Source organism: Aythya ferina, assembly GCF_964211825.1.
Source record: "Aythya ferina genome assembly, chromosome: 2".
In the NCBI taxonomy this organism is placed as follows: domain Eukaryota; kingdom Metazoa; phylum Chordata; class Aves; order Anseriformes; family Anatidae; genus Aythya; species Aythya ferina.
This window is the reverse complement of record NC_140297.1, coordinates 43,041,497-43,064,320: the sequence shown is the minus strand read 5'-3', so window position 1 is coordinate 43,064,320 and position 22,824 is coordinate 43,041,497. Positions and strand designations below refer to the sequence as shown.

The 22,824-nt window shown below is 37.6% G+C and overlaps 2 long non-coding RNA genes across 6 annotated transcripts in view; one reads left to right on the top strand and one right to left on the bottom strand.

The window, feature by feature from the left end:
* The window catches only part of LOC311432298, a 660,648-nt gene that overhangs the window by 311,501 nt on the left and 326,323 nt on the right, over nt 1-22,824 (top strand). The window lies entirely within an intron of this gene.
* Nucleotides 1-22,824, bottom strand: part of LOC311432295 — a 167,050-nt gene that overhangs the window by 131,215 nt on the left and 13,011 nt on the right. For 4 of the 5 annotated variants that reach the window (XR_014689955.1, XR_014689956.1, XR_014689957.1 and 1 more), the window contains exon 2: nt 11,364-11,458. The exons of the other annotated variant lie outside the window; for it this stretch is intronic. This is a non-coding gene — a long non-coding RNA (uncharacterized lncRNA). The remainder of the gene's footprint in view (nt 1-11,363; nt 11,459-22,824) is intronic. 5 annotated transcript variants of the gene reach the window in all.

Here is a 22,824-nt window from a genome sequence, read left to right as displayed (position 1 = left end):
GACTCCTAGCTGACTTGACTGCTCAAAGAAAAGAATTGGAGGGAAGAAGGTAGGGCAGCAGCTTCAGCTTCTGTAAAGAAGCTGCCAGTGCTCTGCAAGTGATCTTGATGCCTCAAGACAAAATGATCAAGCAGGAGGCTGCTGGGTATGATGACTTTTGCAGAGATCTTGGTGCAGTAGAAGATTTCACTGAACTCCTTGTCATCACCCGTGCTGAAATAGGAGCACATACTGGGTGCAGTCTTATAGTTTTAGATTAACTTTCATGACCATTCATGTTGTCATACCGAAACTCTTCTTGATATCCTAGTTCTTTATATAATATATAGGTTTTTTGGTTTTGCATTTGGTCCCACCCTTGCTTAGGAGATAAAATACAAAGTCCAGCTCCACATGTCAGAAAAAAATAATTTCTCCAAGGTGACTATGATACTTCCTTTGTCCCAAAGTAATTACCACACTCCTTTGAACCTAGAAAAACTTGTCATTTTTACCAGATCTGTCAGTGCTGTTCTTGTTCTAAACTGAGGCTGCACACCAGTCCCTACAAGACAATCTTCCCCAGGCATTCAATTTTTGTCTCATACTCAATACTTTGAAGTCATCCAAAGTCATCAACATCTGCTGCAGTAAGGATGAGGGCAGCATTATAAGATTCCACTTTACTGCATCTGGATTTTAAAACACCATACACAATTATTAACTGCCTCCCCTGGCCATTTCCTTCATTTATTTTGCTCAGGCAAGCAGGCCTTGCAGACCTCAGGTTGAGTAGCCTCAGCAGCACCAAATGGTCAATGATTTATTAAGTCAAGCTGTAGGTGCAGTAATGCTCACCAGGTGGCTAATAAACAGGATTTGTGAAATAAAACTGGGAAAGAAAAAAACTAAAAATCAGTGGTCTTTTCTTGGGATAGTTTTAAAAACTTTAAGTACGCACCAGAGCAAACACACACTTTTTTTTTTTTTTTTTAAGAACAGCTTGACATGTGCATCGAATGTTAAACAGACACAAACTTGGCATTTTCTAAGTCAGTATAAATCCACAATGAAGGAAGGGGAATATATTACTATAGAAATAGTCTCCCTTCCGTGTGGAACATAGTTTAAGTCCATACTGGAATGGTCTTACCTAATGATCTGCAAGCATAATCCAAAAGCCAAAGAGGGCTTCAATCATGCTTCAGTGCAATTCCCAAACTGGTGACACAAGGAAGCGGTGAGGCTGAATAATGTGGAAAGAAGATGAATCAAGAATATGCCCTTTTTTCTGCAGTAAACATGGCAGAAGCTGCCACAAAAATGCACACAACTGTAGATCAGGAGTAAAGGTAAGAAAACATGCTCTGGAGCAAACAAAATGTGTCTTATTTTAGCAATAAGAAAATGGCCTTTACAGGTCAGCTAACTTGGGTGTATAGAAAGCTTTGACATGGTAGCCCTCATAGCTTGGCAAGACTACGGTGGATCACAAATATTCATGTTTGATGATTCCATATGTATATAAATTAATGACAATTAATTTTGATTTTATGTAGATGGAATGAAACAAACTTTTCCAGAAAACAAAACAAAAAAAAAAGTCTTGCATTAACCTCTTGCTCATATTTATCAACATCTATAAATTTGAGGAAAAAAAATCCTTTTTTAGAAAGTCCATTGATTACATGAATAGTTAAATAAAAGGAAGGAAAAGCTATTAAAGAAAAAAAAAAGAACATATTGACAATGAAACAAAAGACATTGAAAACTGATACAAATCATGATCCCAGAAATGTATCTGATTGCATATACTCAATAAAGAAGTAAGATAATTTGTTTTTAAAGACATGACTTTTTCCTTTCTTGTATGTCTCATTTTAGTGGTACCTGATTTTGTCACTCATATTAGCTGGTAGTCAGGTTGACGTGGATCAGTTCACGATGGGTCATTTGAGAACAGACAGCACCCTCTTTAGATGGCATCTAGTTTTACAGCCCTGTCTTTGTCCAGAGGCCAGGCTTCAGCATACTGTGAAGCTCAAGAAAGCATTTGCACAAATACCACTACTTCAGTGTATTCAATCACAACATATTTCCATTATCAACTACCCAACTTCCCCTCTTTAAAAAAAAGATGTTGTTTGCTAAACAGTGCTGAGACAAAGACTATCCTGTGATCATCTGTATATTACATGATGTACAATCTGCACAAGGTATTTCCCACAGATCAGGACCCAGCAGTATTACAGCATTTCAGAGTAACATGTGCAGAAAGCATGTTTGATTATCACAGAAGAGTCTTTTCCTACCAATAGGCCACTGGATTTGCCGCTCTATGACACAGGCAAGCTTTATATTAAAAATTTAAACATTTTGGATCCACCATAGTCTTGCTAGACCACACGCGTTGTCGCACCCTGATATCCTTCTATTACCTTTTTAGCACAAAAGATCCTGCTTTTCTCTTGCTGCCACTGGGATTACGTCAATGAATTTCCCACGCTTATATAGTTTTTCTTGCAAGGAGCAAAACCTGAGCTCAAAGATAAACAAGATCTCTTGGCCTGACAAGCCTGCAGTCCAAGGCTCCAGTCCAGGAACATGTGGTCAGGACTACCCATGTTCAGGAAAGTACTTAAGCATGTGCTGAAGCCTGATTGATCTCAATTAGATTTAAATACATTTAAAATTCCCCCCTGAATAGAAACAAGAGGAACTCCAAATAAGCGTATCCCTCAGCCTGCTGGGAGACCTACATACATCAGAGAGGACTCACATGTGTGCTAGGATCACCTCGCTTGATGATCCTTCTGGGAAGTATCTTAATGCAAGTATTGTCAAAAGCTGTTTTTATTACCAGCTTCCCTTCTGTCTTAAGTAATAACAGTGATACCATATTAGTCAATGTGAATATATTATGAAAGGTAACATACACGCACATTTGTAAAGAGTAGGAGTGGCTCTTCAGCAAGGATTTGCAAATCTGTGGGTACATCTATGGCAGAAACTCCAATACACAGTTTAATAATGTGATATATATATATCACACTATATATACACGAATACTGTCCACATCAGAATGACTTTTTTCCTGTCCTCCACCGTCAGCTGTCAGAGGAATGACACCTCACCGATGTACCAAGCAATGATCCCCTCCCCATTCCAATTTCAAATAAGAAATATTATCAAGTAATTTGTTTACCTTCTCAAATTTATGATGCACAGTGAAACAGTGCTGCCTTCTGTCCCTACTAGTCAAATTTCACAGAAATGGGTTGTCACAGCTGACTAAATTTCTTTTGAGAAATGGCCTCTTTTCTACTGAAACACCCAAATTACCAGTCCCAAAGGAGACCAAAGCATCACCCCAGAGATGTGAGACCATCAGGATAAATAACCAGACAGAAGGACACTCATCTTAATTCTCAGGCAGTGCTCTGTCATCTTCTCAAGCTTCCTAGTCCTGGGAGATTTAAAGTACTAACTAGATAAACTATAAAAGATGGCAAGGAATGATCTACTGTGACTTGTGCATCTTTCTCTAACCATAAATAACTTTATATTTCATTTCTGGCAGCATGACAAAGCAAGGAGGTAATGAGCCATTATGGAAAACCCATCTGTTGCTCATAAGGGGAAAGGCTTTGTGCTGGTAGATTTATAGAGGAAAATTTCCAGTGCGAGTCCCGTTATCGTTAATGAGAATTGCACATCTAATTGCCCGTGCTGAAAGTGTACCCCATTATGTTCCTTCAATGTCTAGATAGCAATTGTGTTTCAGCAACAAGAAAAAAAATATTACCAAAAGAAAACCCAGTGCTTGACTAACAGTGACATTCAGATGATAGGTAAGGGAATATGAAAGAGAAGAAAGGCTGGGAGAGGTAAAGTGAGAATACATAAGTTAAGATTTTTGATAATGCAACAAAAGCAAAGTATTTTTGAAATGCAAATAGAGAAACTATTTAAAATAAAAAACAAACCAAGGAAATGTAGTGCAGTTGATCTTTTAAAATACAAAACAAACCAGGGAAATATAGTGCAGTTGATCTACTCTAAAATCTGTGTTTTTTTTTTCCTCTTGAGAATTTTGCATATTAACCTCTCACATCAGAATTCCCTTTTCTGTATTGCTTTCCAAGATCACTCTTGAGAACTGCTCTAGAGAGGGTTCTGGTGCCCCAGGCTAAAATATCCTGCCTATGTTTAATCAACAGGGTTTTCACACTTTTCTAGAATACTGGAGTCTACTTTAGGGACTTGAACACCCTGGCAATGCATTTAGCTTCAGTTTTGCCCACAATTTGGCCTACGCATACATTGGACCCCACCTACCAGTTCTGTACTATACAGAATTATTAGATTTATTTTTATTTTTTATATATATTGAATTATCTTTATCATGTAGTACCTTAAGCCAAGAAGCCTGATGTGGGAGTTCAACAAAAGCTAAGAAACAGGTGAAAAGAAAGTATTAATGAAGAACTGGTAACTAGTTCCTTCTTGGTTTATTTGTGGGAATAACTGGTAAGCACCACTGGAAGAGGGAACCTGAGTGATAGCCCTCCCACAGTGAAGTGAATAAAAGAGACAAGATTTATGTTATGAAGTATCACACTTTTTACTCCTAGAAACAGTTTAAAAAAAAAAAAAAAAAGAAAAAAAAAAAAAAAAAAAAAAGCTTCTGTAACTCAGGACAAAATACTGTCACCCTTCTCATTTACAGAATAGTTTGCAAGGAACAGGTCCTGTGGCAGGCCTGAAACAACAGCACCACATTACCTCATGGACATCCAGAAATAAAGACTTCATGCAAGACAAGGTAGCTTTAAGGAAAGCTTCTCCAAAAGACACTCATCCTCTAAAACACTTTTCCATCTTTGCATCAAAAACCCTGAGCCTTAAACAAGGCTCACCTCCTACTTCATCTCTCCAAAAATTCAAAGGATGATCCACCACTGCAGCAGTTACCAAAGTTTTCTCCACTAATGCGGTAAAGCTTAGGACACCCCAGGCATGTTCTGAGTATGCTTCTCATGGCTTGATGACTGTCAGAAGATTTATTCTGTTGCAACTAAACTGTACAGACTATCAAATTTATCACTGAATTTAGAAGGTATCTAAGTAACAAAAACTAAATGACAAATTCTATGATGAACAATATTTCCTGAAACAGTTTTCCTTTGCCTCAAATAATGTATAAACACGCCTTTTCTTTGCATCAGCTTAGTGAGGTAGAGGTGACATTCCATATACTTTCCCTGAAACAGCTACATCTGGAATATACAAAGTAGTCTGTGAATAAAGTTTCCTGAATCTAACAGACTGCAGAAGAACTGTAAGTAATCAGAAAATAGTCAAAGTTTATGCAGATGACTGCATTTGACATGAAATACCCTGCAGGTCTGTAGATGCCATTTTTGGCAATGCTATCTGTATTAATTTCCTCACCAGGAACCATTATAGAAATAGTGTTTTTTTTTTGTTTGTTTGTTTGTTTGTTTGTTTTTTAAGAGAATTATTGATTTAGCACTAGTATAGGTGGATGATTGCAGCATCATCTTTAAAGGTCCTCTGTCAAAGTACTAAGTCAGACTGCTCTTTTCAGAGCTGGTGCTAACAGTTCAGTGAGGTACTCTACCACCAGTGATTTTAGAAGGATTGGTAGCTCCTAAATAGATGAGGAACTAATAGTCACCAGAGGAGAGGGACTCTTCTTGATGCGAGGATTCTCCAGTTAAAGAAACTCTTTAAATACTCTTTGCTAGCCTGTGAAAACCAACATGAAATGTCACAAAACTGTATCTGCAAGCTGCAGCCTCGTGACAAAGTTTTGAAAGAAATGTCACAAAGAATGAGTTATTCTAATGTCTCAACCTATATGTATGAATTTATACAGGCAAATATAAACAAACTCTGAATTTATAAAAGTTGGATTTCATCTCTGAGCCCTTTCACCAGGGTATGGTTTAGAAGCGACAAAGAAGGGGTGAGTAAAGTTCAGAAGAGCATAAAAAGAAACAAAGGAAAAGTAAGTAAGGTTAGCAAGCTCACCGATACCAACACTATATAATTTAATAGAAAACACAAAGCTAAAAACAGGAAAGAAGGAAATCATGTCTTAAAAGCATAGGTACAACAAAGAACAACAACAAAATAATCCTATGAGAGAAAGACAGGAGAATAAAACAATAAAACTCACAGACTGAACTGTGATATGGTACATCTCCATGTCAGCAGATTTCAAACTGCACCAGTAGCAAATCTGGTACACACTTTACACAGCACCCTGTAGATCTCCCATGGATGGGGACAAAGTACATCTTCTCCTAAAGTACAACGTATGCATTTACTTTGCTACTGTAAAAGAAATGATGGAGAAAATGTATATTTAGGTAACTAACTAGTTACAGGGTACTACCATGACCATAAAGTGCAATGCTTGCCCTTCATCTGACCAGGGTACAAAGCTGTGTGAAATTTTCCTTTTCCTCTGGAGTTTGTGTATCTACCCAATATCTCCATGCTGGTTGCTCCTACAAAAGACAGTGTGAAGAAGCCTGGAAAATTCTGCATTTACAGATAGTATATTCATAGCACATTCATTTTTTTACTTGGGCTTACACCAAATCTAAATTTATGTGCCAGAACACCTACCTAGCTCAGCAAATTCTTTTGAATACAGTTGTAGGAACATAAAAGGACAGATAACTCCATTTAAGAACTACTTTAAGAGTTCCGTCTAGTACAAGCTATAACACCAGTAGCAGGATTTGCCGTTGCAGCTCTGCCCATATAACCATACCAGCAAACCCCTTTAAATTAGACAAGACCTTACTATATCAGTAGAAGGCCCAAATGTGTTTTTCTTGGAAGACCTCCTCTCCTTCGTCGCACATTTCTGACTAGGTTCAATTGCTGTCTCCCTGGGGACTTGCCATGTGTGCAGAGGTTTTTTTGATCTCTATAGGGCTTGAAAGCAGTGTGATCAAATGGATGATTGAGGAGACTTGACAGGTACGCAGCTGTGCTGCAACTCCACTGCCCCCTGACTTCCGAGCTCATCTGTCTCTCTTGTCTCACAGTACACAGACAGGAGGGAACAAGAGATTAAAGCCACATTACGTGTTACTGAATTACATAGGAAAGAAAGCAGATATCAGCAGAGGGTAGAGATAATGCTCCAAGTAATAAAATAGACAACAAATTCTTTAAGTCCCTGTTCTCTGATTGAAAGGAAACTTCCTTTCATTATCCTCTGTTCAGATTTTGGTAATTTTTTATTCTTTAGGGCCAAACATTAGTTAATTCCTTTTTTTTAGTTAATTCCTTAATTTTTTATTCTTTAGGGCCAAACATTAGTTAATTCCTTTTTTTTTAAAAAAAAAAAATAAAGAAAGAAAAAGAAAGAAAAGAAAAAAAAGAAAGATATAGAAAAGCTTTTTTTTCCCCCCAAAGAGCTACTTAAACTACATTTATACTGAAGAACACAGTGCAAGCTAAAAAGATTTCTCCTGAATTTAAATTGGCTTACCTTATACCAGATGCAATCTCACCCTATCAACATAAAGCTCAGTACAGGCTAACTTACCATATAGCAGATCATCCACAAAGGCCTTTTATAACTGCTAAATGTTCAAAACCTATTTGCTTTGAAAAATTTAGAGAAGACACTGCAGCTCTCCATCTGCATGAAAAGAAGGCATAACAAATTGTACATACCTCTTCAGGAGATTCACATGAAGCTAATATTCAAGGCAATCTAAAACCTACATCTTCACCTCCAGGATTTTTGTATATGTTGTATTTCAGCTTCTATTTCTGAATGCACTCACTGCAGGATTTAACATTACCTTGGACTTAGGAGATCTAGACTGAAATTTAACGTACAAAGGAGAAGACGAACATCTGTACTCTGAGAGTGACTCTAAAAGATACAGATTTCCTGAGGAAACAGAGAATTTACAAGACTGGTTATTTTATTTATCTGGCTGAATACAACATACATGACCTGAGTTGCATATCGTGGTTGTGCCTCTACAGACCAATGGACAACTGTACACAGCATGGCCACGCACATGTATCTGGCTGTAATGTTCAAGGGCTCCCCAGAATGGATCTTGAATGAAACAGGTGCACATTCTTGCAGTCACTTTGGAATAGGCAGAATTCTGGTTCCAAAAGTCTTCTGTTTCTTCTATCAAAAGCATACCCTTGATGCCTACTAGAAACACAACTGGTGTGCCAGCTCATAAAACCCCTCATATTCACAGCAACACCTTCAGCAGCTTTCACTTTAAGAGGAAAAAAAACACAACCAAACAAAACCTATATATCTCCTTTTGAAAATGCATAGTAAAAGGGCCCCCAATTTAATTTCATTTTGTGATAGTGTGGCTATGACCATAAACTGACAAAGTGTGAATACTGAAAGTGGCAGTAGCACTTGCACACAGTGACAAGAATGGCATGCTCACATTCCTGGTCAAAGTTAAGAAAAAAGGCAGTTTCATTAAGTACTTCATCTTGTTTTACTCAATGAAAATGAGGAAAAAGGTTATCTTCGCATAACCTGATAAATTTGGATTAATCTTCTGGTTTAAAACCCCTTCTCTACCACAAAATATTAGACAAAAATCTCATAACACAGTTGATGATGCTACAGTTGGTAGCATAAAGATCAAATTCCTTAGGCTAGAAACAAATCCTCAGAGAAAGCTCAAAATAGTTTGGACTTGACTGCACAAGTCTGGTTATCATACAGCGCACTCCAGTAATGGAAGATACACCCCTTAGCATGCACTTGTCTTCTGTTCATTCATTTGCCTAAGCATTCTAAAGGCCAGAACTAGTCAGCATACATAACACTGGATTATGTGTCATGTAGTTGTATTTACTGGCTTGAGAGAAACTTCTTCATTAGACCTTCCTGCTTTTGATATCCAAAGATTTTAATTAAGCAGTGTCACAACAGGGTGTGCATTAACAGACTATTGGCACATGCCTTCAGTGCATTGTGAAGCACTGGACCAGAGACCAATTACCTTCTACCACCCAAGCAGCACAACAGCAGCCCATTAATGCACACCCTGGTGTGGCCTGTTTCAATTAAAGTATATTTGTAAAACTACAAAAGGGCGGGCAGTGTCGAACCACTGAGGAAATCAGATGTTTTTAGGCTGGGATCCTGCTGATTATTCAAACTTTTACAAACACACACTGAAATTCAGTAAACAAATTACCCAGCTTACTTCGTTACGCTGCATAGTAAGAAATTGGGCTATTAAGAGTACAGAATGTGATTTCTATCTGAACTTGGAGAAAGCAAGAAGTAACCTGTGGTGTCAGCAGTTCTGCTGCCTCCATTCCCCCAAAGGAGGTTCAGTTTCAAGAATTTGGCAGAGACAACACTGAGGAGAGATAGGCTCTGCTCACCACCCCTCTACAGGGTTTATGCATGAAAGCAATGGATTGAGTTCATCCAATTACGTAGCACAGTTAAATTCACTAGGAACTTAATATCTGCCTTTTTTTTTTTTTTCTTTTTTTGGTTGGTTGGGGGGTTCTTCTTTTGTTTCTACTACAAAACGAATATTTTTACTTCCATGAAATCCACACGCATGACTTCAGAAAAGGACATACCCACACTTCACAAAATATACTCACCACGCTTGGTAAAATACATTTTAAATATAACTACAAATCCCCAAATGCCCATCAAGAAAGTCTCATTTCCTCAATGGCTTTCATTTCCCAGCTCTTTTCCCACATATATGTCAGAAGCCGTTTAAGGGAATCATGATCCCTTCTCAGACATTCATACAGCCCCAAATAGAATGCCTGCGACTTTTAATGGGGGTACTTACAACTACTCTCATCCAAGTCAGAAGTAGATATGAAACACAGATCTGTTGCCAATCATAGTATAACTGCATGTTACAGAAGAGCACAGAGCTACATTTTTTGACCACTTCCTTTCAGTCTAATTCAACTGAGCAACATCAATAAAGGCCGTAACAACCTGAGTTGCAGAAAGCACAAAAAAAAGTGGTAAAATTTCTTTTCATATGAGCCTCATATGAAATCAATTAATCCTAACAGGTTGGGATCAAACACCTTCTAACTATGGTAAAAGCATTCTCAAAATATAGGGCTGAATGAAACCAGCAGAAGAATTAAACGTGTGATGAGATGCATCCTACGTTACTATATACCTACAAGGGCAGGCTGAGAAATGATGGGCTGGATAGTAGCTTGCAAATACTTGGCAAGTAGAAGCATCAGAAAAAGAACTAGTTAAGTTGCAAAAGAGCTTTACAACTCAAGCAAATAGGAATGAAGCAAAGCAATGTCTTGGCTGAGTATGAAAATGTTTTTAGAGAACAACTGTGGAGACACACCCTGTAGAAAATTACTACAGCTTAGAAATGGGTCAAAACTCCAAGTTCTGTAGTGGGAAGCTGATGTTCATAGAAGAACGGAATGGATGGCACAGAGCTGCTTTTCCTTCTCCATTTTCCAGTGTTTCTAAATGACTCATAGCCCAGACAAGTAATGAAGTGAAGTCATATACATCAGCTACCTTATTCTGAGTCTCAAAGGTATAGCTCGATAAATCTGCAGTACAGCTAGTTAGTTACACGGACAGCACCACAGCCTCTAGAGATTTTAACTGCATTATTGCATGTAGCAATTGAATTTGCCTCCGCATTTCAGGATCTACCTGATCCAAGTTCAAAATGAAAAATGAGCAGTGTGATGAAGTCACATGGCAAAATGATGAGATACTGTCCCTCCTAGTTTGTTTTCTTTCCTCGGGGTATGGTCTAATAACTCTAAAAGCAGATGTCATCTCACGTCAAATACTCTTCTTTCTCTCTTGCTGTAACGATGTTTTTTTGCCAGTTAAAATGTCAAAGAAACTGCAACATCTAGTCCTGAGTCAGTATTTAAGTCCTGAGACGATGTAAATTTTCTTCTGCAGTTGCCTGTTGAGATGAGCACTGTACATTCTCAATTCTGTATTAAACTCCCAACAGAGGCAACTCATGGCCAGAGTGATCAACACGACTGAAATATTGACAATTAGATATTGAGTTCTAATCAAAACTATGCACATCAAATGAACTTCAAACACATTTGAGCTGATGACACTATTTCTCCAGCTTTCAATTCTCCTATTCTCAGTTTTTGGGTTTGTCAATCCCAGAATAGATTTCCATAACATACCTCCCATCTTTATACTTGATTTCAAAGAAAAGGTCAGTCTTTCTGTTCCAATCAAAGTAGCCAGAGGAGATTGCAAAGAAAGCATCTAAGCCTTTCACCAGAGGCAGTAAGATGGATTTCTTTCATTGTTTCTCTATCACATTAAACAATACCTTGTAGGACTTTCAGGATCACTTAAGAATCAAGTCCTTCTCCTTCACAGATGAAATGATCCTAATCATCCGCATTTTCTCTCCTGATAAATATCCTATAAAATAAAGTATGCAGCTATAAAAGAGTCTAAAGGAAATATAAAAATACAATATATACATATTATATACATAAGTATAGATATGAAGTCTGTATCAACTATATATATATATACACACATACACATTACAGTGTACTGTAATTTCCTAACTCAATTTCTCTAAAAAGATGAGTCTTACTAAGACCATCATATTACAGATCTGGTACAGAGAAATCTGTAGATAGTCTTGCCTCAGAATATACGCTTCAGATTTTACCATTGTGTAAGCGTCTGCTGTTCTGGGATAAAGAATAGAGAAAGAGCACCAACAAAGCTGCAGATATTTCAGCCAGGTCCCAAACTATAATTCACTGCAGGAATCTCCTTGTTTGTGCTAGCCACGCTGAGGTTGTGAAAGCTCAAAATGAGCCCTCTTGCTTGTAAGTCTCCATGTTTCAGATACATTTCATAAAGTTGTTGTTTCTTTACTGCTGTTGTCTATTTGTCCTGCCTTTATCTAGACCATGGAAAACAGAGGGGGGAAAAAAGAGAGAGAACAAATCCTCACTCATGAAAGTAACATAGTTATGTGAACAATCCTGATACTGTATGAATCAATAGAATTGCTCCAATTTGCATCATCTGAAGCTCTTGCCCAAGAAACCAGAGGTTTGCATGAAGCAATTTCTTTCTATTTGGATTAGAAGGCACAGCATGAATGTCACTTTATTGAACCAATTCTGAAGAATCAAGTTATTCCAAATTTCGGAACACTAACATCTACTGACAAAGCATTAGTGTGGGCTTGAAATTAGACTAATACCTAGATAAAACAAGGTGTAGAGCATTAAAAATAGAACTCAATAATCTACATTGGAGCTTAATGTATATCTGATCTTTTTCTGTTTTATTTATAATACCTTGTTATGGTTAAGATACAAAGCTTTGCAATTCTTTTTCAAGGTTAATAATATCACACCCCTTATCTACCTTCAAAGAACCTTTGAATAAATTTGTTTGCTTTCACAATAGGTTTCTATTCAGGATGAAGCAAGGTATTAGCATCAGGCTTGCAGTAAACATATCTGATTAAGCACTGCATGTACAACTTCCTATGAATATTCAATTGAACATTTGAGGATAACTGCTCCATTCATAATTGTCTATTTTCTTTCTGCGAAGTTTCCTATGATCAAGAGTCGTTACCACAGGGAAAGGAAGTAAAATATTCCTAAGAATAGAACTAAATGTGCTTTCCATAAGCATTTGTGTTAATAACATGAAGAAAGATACTAAAATTTGCATCAAGTCATACCATATTTAAAATACTGCAGTTATCTTACAGATGGAAAAACTGCTGGAGTGATTCCATTCGTAACATTTCCTAAAACTTTCAAAATCAGACCAGAGAAATAAAGCATAAATTAATCTCCTAAACAACATTTTCCAAGTTGACCTAGTATAACCCTCCCCAAATATCTCCTAACAAAAGTCAATTGTTAACGACCAAAATGATTAGGCGTTAAACTTTCTTGCTAATAATCTTTTCAAAACAATGCAAGATAAACGTTGAATTTGATCTTCACGGCTGAAAGAATATCCAGCAGAATTTAATATCACAAAGTGATATAGTGACCTTCCTGGCAACAGAGGGGCATTAGGGCCTTCTTGGTACAAGGGTATTACTTTACCAGCCCAACACAAGAAAATTATTCTTCCATTAGGAATGTCTGTTCTCAGCTGCTAATAACTGATCACTTGCTTCAAATCAGCAGTTTGCTGCGCCACAGCCATACAATGTTGAAACTATTATGCCAACAAATACGGGAAGTTTTTTAAGTTCAAGTATTAACTATTGTTAAAAGTTCATTTAAAGTATATGGAAAAATAAAGAGTTCCTCTATTATTTTCCATGTATTGTGTTGACAGCACTCTTACAGCTCATGAAAGATTTGTAGGTTTCAACTACTAGTTCAGGATTTTATTTTGTCCTGACGCTTCACTACTTTTTTGCACATCCTACTAAAAAGGCAGGGAGCGCTAGCTTTCCATGTGTGTATTTAAACAGCAGCTCATAGGGCTGATCACTAGTTGGATTGATTTATGTTTTAATTTTATGGATGATATCACACAATTATCTCCAGATGGAATAATCGGGATGAAGCATTGCCAAAGAACATTAGACACTAAAAAAGTCAGCCAATGCAATCCATCCAGTACTGTAATTATTTTTGTTTTGGCTTCAGACACTTGTACAGAGGCACAAACTCATTCTTGTCTGGCCTTGTTCAGTATCTATTTAAGACAATGGAAAGACTTTCATAGATATCAGAAGACATGGACTCAATGCCCCACAACCCTCCGTTCCTTCCAGACTTTCACCTATGGAGTATCTTATACACTGAAAGACCTCATTACTGTATTTTTTGTCATCTTCTCTTTTGGTTTCAGTCCCTGATCCCTATCTCCTACCCTTCCCCCCACCCTTCATTTTTTCCCTCCGTTTGCAAGCACTTTGCAGCTGCTGCTTGGACCCATCACTTGTGGCTTATTAAACACAGACAGATTAAATTAAAGTTGTTTAGCCTAGGTAAAACAGAAAAAATACTAATTCCCGTAACAATCTATATAGCTCTGATATTTATTAATTTAATGGATGAGTGAATGATAACAATACTAATCACTTCAGGCTACTCAGTGTTGAACCAAATATTTTTCTTAGGTTAAATCTGATCAGCTAAAGGGATAGACAATTTTCTCTTTTTCCTGGCAAAAAGAAACAGTGTCTTCCTGAACAGGTGCCTACTTTACTGAGCACCCAGCATTTCAAGGCATACAATTAGTTCTCCAGAAGTGAATTTTCAGAAGTACTTGCCTCATTTAAGAGCACAGACCCCATTCCAAGCCTTCAAACTACATTTTGAGATTTAAATAAAAGCTAAAATTTGCTTTTGAAATATGCATTCAGGTCGTCAGGTTGTGACTCTTGGCTGTAACCCCTACTGCATAACCCAAACAAGCACCATAAAGAAACACAGCAGATGGTCCTCTTACAACACGTCTACATTGCTGAATGCACTGCCATCAAGCTAATCAGCTAACTCAAGAACTGGAAGCAGTGTCATGACACCAGTGCAGCTTGCTGAAAGACAGAGGTAATTACTGTGGACTCAGAGCTGTTGCAGTGTATTTATCATGCTTCCAGCACACAAGTGTTTCATCACAGATCTGTAATTCTTCCTATAGACTCACCTGGAAGTCAAACATCATCTACAATAAATGTGACCTGCCCACTGGGGTAAATGTATCACTTGCTCTTCATTATTTGTTTGTCCTATATTAATTATGTTTATTATTAAACGTTTATATCCAGCTGAATGAGTCATGACAATCTATACAGTGTGATAACATGTAGGGTTCTACTTTCTTTTGCTCCAGGGTCAATGAATGAAACTTTTAGGCTTCAAGAGCAGGAGCAAGAAGTCCAGAGTTTCTCAGCATTCTACTGGCTTTTGGATCAACTGCACAGGTCACAAATAACATCAATTGTTAGTTTTATGTATTTATAGAAAGAAAGAGAACATGCTAAACACAAAGGTTTTGCAGTAGGATAGCATGCCTGCTTATTTCAACTAACTCTTGAAAACACAAATGGAATGCTACTTTGATGGTCTTGTGGCATGTCTGGGAGCCCCTTAATAATATTTCATTAAACTCCATTAAGGCCCATTGAGTGATTTTCCCTTAACTTTTTCTGAGAAAATTCTTTGCAGAACATCATTAATCTAAATACAATTAAGAAGCATGTGGGGTGGGGTGGAGGAGACAAGACAACTAACACTTCTGAGAGGAGCTGTTACGTTCTTTCTCTTCTTACACCAAGCATTCAATTCTTCAACCATCTGAACTGAATTCTGAAGATGTTCTGTCAACGACAGTCAAAAATGACAAAAAACCATGTTATTCCCCCCTTTTCATAGAAAAGTTTATTTTTATATATATATATACACACACACACTATATTTATTTGGCCATAACATTAGAATCTAGAACATAAGTGTACAGCTTATGAGCTACTCCATGATAAGTGCACCTATATGATCTACAGGAAGTAGGAGTCTTATCCTTTAAGGCAACAGCAACAAGCTAGCTCAGAGGGTATAATCTTCCTCTAAAGCAGTTGCTGCAGATTAACCAATACTTTGTAAATCCCCTGATCTTGCACCAAACAAGTTGCCTCCAGACGTTATTCAGCCTCTTGGTAACTTGCTCTGTTTCACCATACCACATGGCTGGATTCTCAACAGCTACAAGTAACTTGGTAGGATAAATCCCACTTAAGCGCCTCCTGTGTCCAGTTGCAGAATACAGCGTAAAACATGAAAACAGGAAGCTGGGAACTGAAGCACAGAGATACCATAGACAAAGATGGGATACCTTTTTCACCAGAAACCACATGCTGAGCTCAGAAAGCTCTTGCTAAATAAGGTACTTGCTCCAGCCACAAAACAAGCAGGCATACAGACAAGACAAGTGAACGTATTAGACTGGCACTGGACTTCAGCTAAAAATTTTTGGAATCTCTCATGTGGCATAAAGATGTTCAGGTGGCACTTAATAAGCTTGGCTGGCTCTATACCATCCCAGTCACCCAGTGAAATAGGAATGCAGTACTTAAGTCTTCGTGGTGACTCCATAAAATAAACCTGGGTCTTTAGGGCTATTAGCTTGTGTTCTGCAGACACAGTGTAGCTAAACTGCTCACAGACCCGAGCTGGCTGGCAAGCCAGTGCAGCTGTCTCTTTCTGGCATTGGGCCTAAACTAATAAGCCTGGGCAGCCCAGTGCTGGCTTGGTAATGGGGAAAGCTCAAGTTGATTGCACTAAGTTCAAAACCATGCAGAAAATGTGCAGCAGAGCCAAGAGGTGTATCTAGGCCTTTGCATCTCAACCCTGTGCCTACAAGAAACAGTGTACAACTCTGTTACTCCTCACCAGAAAAAGGCAGGTTTTCAGTACTGTCAGGATACAAAAAGATTCCTGATGCATATTTGCTAGTGGATAATAAAGTCATAATTAACTGAGACATCTGACTGAATCTAAGTTGTTAAATTAAAAAAAAAAAAAAAAGTATACACAACTTAAAATTAAAAATTGTTGAAATACATGTAAGAGGAGCCAGGGACCATTCCCTCCACCATAAATGGAACACAGCCATCCTGCTTTACGATTAGTCCCTCTGTAGCCAACTGCTTATGTGCAAACTATAACATTTATTTCCAAGTTCCCTCTAGTGCCTCCATGGCCCTTAGACATAGCTACCAAGTACTGGTTTTCTATCAAATTCTTCAGACTGACCAATGTGTTGTAAGCTATTAGAGATCACAGCATGAAGCTGAGGATGTGTTGTACAAGTACATTATGAGGATTCTTGAAGACATAAAATCTAATGGCATCACTTAGACAGATTGTGTGGGAAAAATACAGCCAGAACTACAGCAGCCTTACTTATGGAGCTTCTGATGACAGCCCCTTAAGTGGGTTTTCACAGAGCTGTAACCTGTGCAATACAACAGAGCACCAAGTTTCACAACCCTGAGAAGAGCTGGGGTGGTGAGGGAGTGCGGGAAGGATGCTAATAATGATGAAATGCTATAGACAATCCAGGATCCAGTGCTTGACATCCTCTGTTTTCAGTATACAAAGCAGCATCCAAGAATCCTGATGTTCCCAAATTCAACTGGTTTCAAAACAGGTATTCATATGTAGAAGGTATTTATGTTTTCTGTGAGCAATAATGGACAGAACTTGTACGTGTCTATTCACTACACTTTTTTCCCCCATGTAAATAAAATAGCCTTTCATTGAAAAGCTTGCTAAAGTTGATTTCCTTTTCTTTTCTAGGTGTGTTCTTGCTATTGAGAGTACACTGTGCACTACCTAACTATGCCAGGAAGAGATCATGAATATTTCTCTTCACTTGTCCCCTCACATTCAATTATTAAAACAAAATACAACATTTTATGGTGAAAAGGAAAGGAAAAAGACAAAGAAGGGGGGAAAAAAACAAACAAACAAACAAACAACAACTACCAAAAAAAAAAAAAAAAAAAAAACAAACAAAAAAAACCAGAACATTCTGTATATGAGCTTTGTTAGAAAAAAAAAAAAAAAGATATATACAACATTGTGTTGTGACAAGAGATCCCATTGTATTTGACAAAATGAGTTTCTACTATATGACAACTGATGATGAGAGAAGTCACCTTTGTTTCCTCTTAATACTTACCAAAGATTGTGCAATGAGTTTGAAAAATCCCATTACTGGCTTGTGACTTTATTTGTATTAAAAAGGCACTAAGAGATAACAAAAGGTAAAGGAAATGTAAAAACATTCAGCATGCATGGATAACAGGGTTGGAAATCAAAATGCAGCACCAGGGGTAACAACAACTTCAAGTCCTGTATGACCTCTCAGTGAAGTCCAGTGGCATTTTTCTTCACTTTTACAGATTTTCATTTCAGAGGAACACAACTGTCGAAGGAATACATGTAGTAGAAATAAATTCAGCTATCCCCTTTAATACCCAAGTGAATGTAGAATTCGCTACACTGATTCATTCTGAGAATTTTGAGTTCCATCTTGTGCCACAGTTGATAGAGGACTAGACATTCTTAAGCACTAAAAATAAATGCTACAATTAGTAAATAGGAATATCTGTGGCAAAAAATGTAGGGTTGACATGTCCAGTACTCAGGAGGAGAGGGGTAATGGCTGAAACTGTTTCATCACCAGTATTTTGCTCCATTACCCAAAGCAATGCTCTTCACTTTTCCCTCTATAAAGAGACACTGTAAACAACAGCTTGTTGATAATGTTAGTTCATAAAAAAACAAGAGGGATCTTTTGTATTTAACACCTCCTTTGGTGTTATTTCATTTTCTGTCTTTCTGTTAAAGTCAATACCAATTGCTTAAGACAGCACAACTAAATATAGATTCAGCCTGGAAAAACACTTTGAAGTGTTCCTGGAACTCAAATCTGCAGCAGACCCAATGGTGCAGCCAAGTACTCACCATTAAAGGACTTACAGACTAATACTGTTGGTTTGATTATTGGCAGTCTGCTCCCATCTAACTTAACACGCTCAAGCCCTTAAAATAAGGTATGTGCATCATAGCAGTTTGCTATATATTGGTCACAGAAAACTAAAGGATCTATCTATGAGGCTTCTGCCCTACTTTATCTCAATCACTGGGCATGAGCTCCTGAATTTAGAAGTCTATGGAAACACGTTTACAAAAGAAATGTAATTAAGAAAATCTTCTGCATCATGTTGTTTCCACTCTGTCACGACCACTTTTCTTGTTCTTGAAATTGTAGAACTAGCTGTATTATAGGGGGGAAAAAAAAGTGCCCTTAAATGATGCATAACTATTTGGAGGACCTAGACTTTTTCAGTCACAAAGTGTCCTATCACCTGCGTTTACTCCTATGCTAGAGTGACTGGCTTGGGGCTCAGGGGCATGTGAGGGTTAAAAGATAGCAGATGTAATATACCTTGATTTTGGCTTAGGATTCTCATCAGCAATCTAAAAAATAAAGTATAGATTAAATTATCATACAGTGGATGGAGAAGTGATGGATTTGGCTTCCAATTTAGTTAACAGAAGGATCTGTTCTAGGCCTGATTCCACTCAACACTTTCTTGATAACCTGGATGAGACATGAGAGAATATGCTTTTATATACACACACACATATATATATATATACTCATATATATATGTATTTTCATAAACAGCAATAACCATGAGGACTGCAAAGGATAAGATTCATCATGGTGTGAAAGCTGGGTATGGTTGAAATAACATGAGTAAATAAACAAATGTAAAGTACCACATGCTGGAAAGAGAGATCAAAAATAAGATGGTGAATAAAATAAATACACTGTTCTACAGTAAAAGGGAAGTCAGGGAATTATAGTAGGTAATAAATATATTTTGCAGCCAGAACATGGCATCGCTCTTCTGGTATTTACCAGCAGTGCCATATTTGAAACTCTGTATACAGTTCTACTGATGTTTATCTGTTATGGTTCATTCAGTTTCAGGCATAGAAAATTGGAGAAAGGCAGAAAGTATTGACAGGAATAATATGAATTATATAAAGCTTACCCATGAGGTTAGCAAATGGCGGGTGAAGAAGTCTTCTCTGGAGAGAAGACAATAAGATGATGTACAGTTGAAAATAGACTTCACAACAGTCTTATGGTATGTAAAAGGGAAAAAAATCAAAAGCTACTGCTAGTAAAGAAAAAATATGAGCTGCTGAGCATAATCAAGAACTACAACATTATTTAAGGAAAGGGGAGGATTAAGAAATCTCTTCTGTTACAGGTTCTTTTTAGGATAGTTTCAAGAAGGTCTGCTAAACAATAATCCTGCATCAGGTCACAGGATTGATCATATACTCCCTGAAGTTCCTCCAGACCCTATGCTACTAAATTAATCCAAAAAACAGTTGTGCATTTACAAAGTAGGTTTTGGTACAGTGCTCTTACCTGAATTTGCTCAAAGCTGAACAGCCCTACACTGACTCTTATGAGATTTCTGGCTGTTTGCGACAGCACTCCACCTGAGTATAGGCACGCAAATGTTTCTGCTTCAAATCAAAGTGGTTTGACACTCCAAAGCAAACACCAGCAAAGGCCAAAACCTAGTTAAGTTACATTAATGATGAAAAACCTCATTTTTTAATGACTTTTTTTTTTTTTTTAATAAAGACAGTTTGACCATTTCCTGTACATTAGAGTTACTCCTTAACAAGTCTGCAACTGGGATATCCACGTATCATGGATAGGAACATGAATGGATATGCAGGAACATGCATAAACCATTATGACACCACTTATGCATGGCTAGTCAAATCATTACTTCGCCTAGTTCTAGGAAATCTCCCACTGAATAGCGAAACAAAGGTGGGCAAAGGTTGAAGTGAAAACGGTATTTACCATGCACTTCTTCACCTTGACTTGAACTCCACAGACACTGAATCATTCTTCAGTGTGTAAGTATGAACTATATACAACAAATGACTTCCTAGAAAGTATATTTGCATAATATAATATAATATAATAATATTTGCATCTTCTAAAGCTCAGTTCCAGGTCCCTTTGTCACTCTAGGGTACACTGTTGTTGCATGGTCTGCACTGACTTGACTATTGTCACCCAGTCAGAAGAGCTGACAAGGTAAACTCATGAAACAAAAGCAAACAACATGCACGCTGCTGGTACCTACAACAATCCCTGGATTTACCAAACTACTCAATTTTTCAGCTTTACTACTAACAGAGTTTCTTCTAAAAAATCAAACCCTGCCCTAGAACTTTCCTGAATATAAAAATTTGCCTTTATAAAAGTTAACGGGACCTGACAAATGGGTAGAACGCAAATTCTGTCTGGAGTGGTATATTAGCAATAGGTATAAAACCTAAAGAGCTACATGTACCTCATTAAATATCCTCAAACCTAACTTCACTGTTTGAGGAGCCTTGGTATCAAGTCTGTGTAAAAGTATTGGTGACACATACAGAATTATTCAGCCATAATAGCACAGAGATAATTGGAGTGACTGGCTTGAATTTTATAGAGCTAGTGTTCTTACTTTGAGTATTCTCACATGGAACGGCAAAGGACTTTCACTTGAAGGAATGAGAAACATCCTCTTCCCACAGACATCTTTAAGTTCAGCTAATTATTGAGAGGACATGTACAAGAAACAAAAGGTTGGACATAAAATGTTCTGACACAGGGTTTTTAATTTATATATACTTCCTCCTTAAATTAAACAATTTCATCACTAATGCCAACTTCAAAAATGGAGTAAAATACTTTACAGGGCTCAAAGCAGGTAAGTACTTAAAATAATAATAATAATAAAAAAAAAAATCAGAAAGAAGGATCTTGTGAACAGAACAATGAGCTGATGTTGGCTGCTGCAAGGCAAGCCTTGAGGCAGCTGCTTGTTGTGAGGAGAAATTTCATCTAAGGAATCAATCTCTCCTTAGAGTTAAACCTTATTCCAAGTGAACACAGAGGCAAAATTTGAAACAAATTCACCCCTGCTAGAATTTTACAGCCTTCTCTCCAGAATGAAGCCTGGCCTGCTCTGCAGTGGCATTGCCCCAGTAACTGCACCAGTACAAAATATACAGCCCTCTACCCTAGTTCACCCTGATGATGCATGCAGAATAAGAAATACTTGCAAGGGTAATTTAATCTATCTGGCCTGTGTAAGGCTCTCTTGATAATCTTGGATGCCATGCCATGTTTCTGAATAAATGAGAAGTATGTGTCTGTGTTTTCTAATTGAAACAGATTTTGGCGCACAGACTTCCATTACCAGGCCGTTCCCCTGAGATCCTGTTGAATCCAGGTGATGACAGCATTTCCAGTGCTGAAGTTTATTTCCGTGCAATCTTGCATAACATTGTCCTGTTGGGAATGAGCCCCCTGAAAGGACTTGAAAAAGTAGCCCGTCTGGATAAAGACAGAAAGCAGGTTTTAAAATCTGAATTCTGACCGCCTGCTGCCAGCCAGTCTGAAACACTGCCCGATTGTCCAGGGAAGCCTGCAATCATGTGGGAATACAAAGCTACACTTGTAATCTGGACAAGTGAAATGGCTGCTATTTCTCACACAATGATACGGATTTAGCTGGAATGCTCTCCGCCACAAACACAACTGAGGTAGAAACCCTTAACACTATTAATCAATAGCCTGGATTTTGTGTTTCTTTTGTCAATTTAAATGGACAAGCCTCAAAAGACTGAACTAAAATGCAGACATTTCAAATTAGGCACGTGCTTATTAATATTCAAAGTACATCTGTTTGAAACTCATTTTGAAAAGGATGACCAATAATTAGTTTCTCTCCACAGAATCTAAGATGTGGTAGTCCCTGTTCTGACCACCTACTTAAAATGCTGGCTAAGTTCCTCTCACATCCCATCACACTTTCTGCAACAAGTATTCCTCCAAACTCGATAAACACAATCTTGACCTCTTATGAGTGCATTTTCTTAGCTCATCGTTCTGTTCATCTCATGTTCTGTATCTTCTTTAATCCCTCCCCTGATTTTCTTACTCCAAAGAAACAAATCCAAGCTATTTCTCTTCATTTTTTTAAGCAAATCACAGCTTAACTTCAGTTTAGCTGTCTCTCAAGAGGAAATATTGTTTTACACTTTATTGTCCATTTTTGTCTTCACCTGTCTTCCTAGTTTGCATTTTTATTTGCTATGGGTTATCTAAGATGTAACACTAAAATTGGTGCTTTTAACATTTGGAAGTATGCGATTTTATTCTGTAACAACATTTCA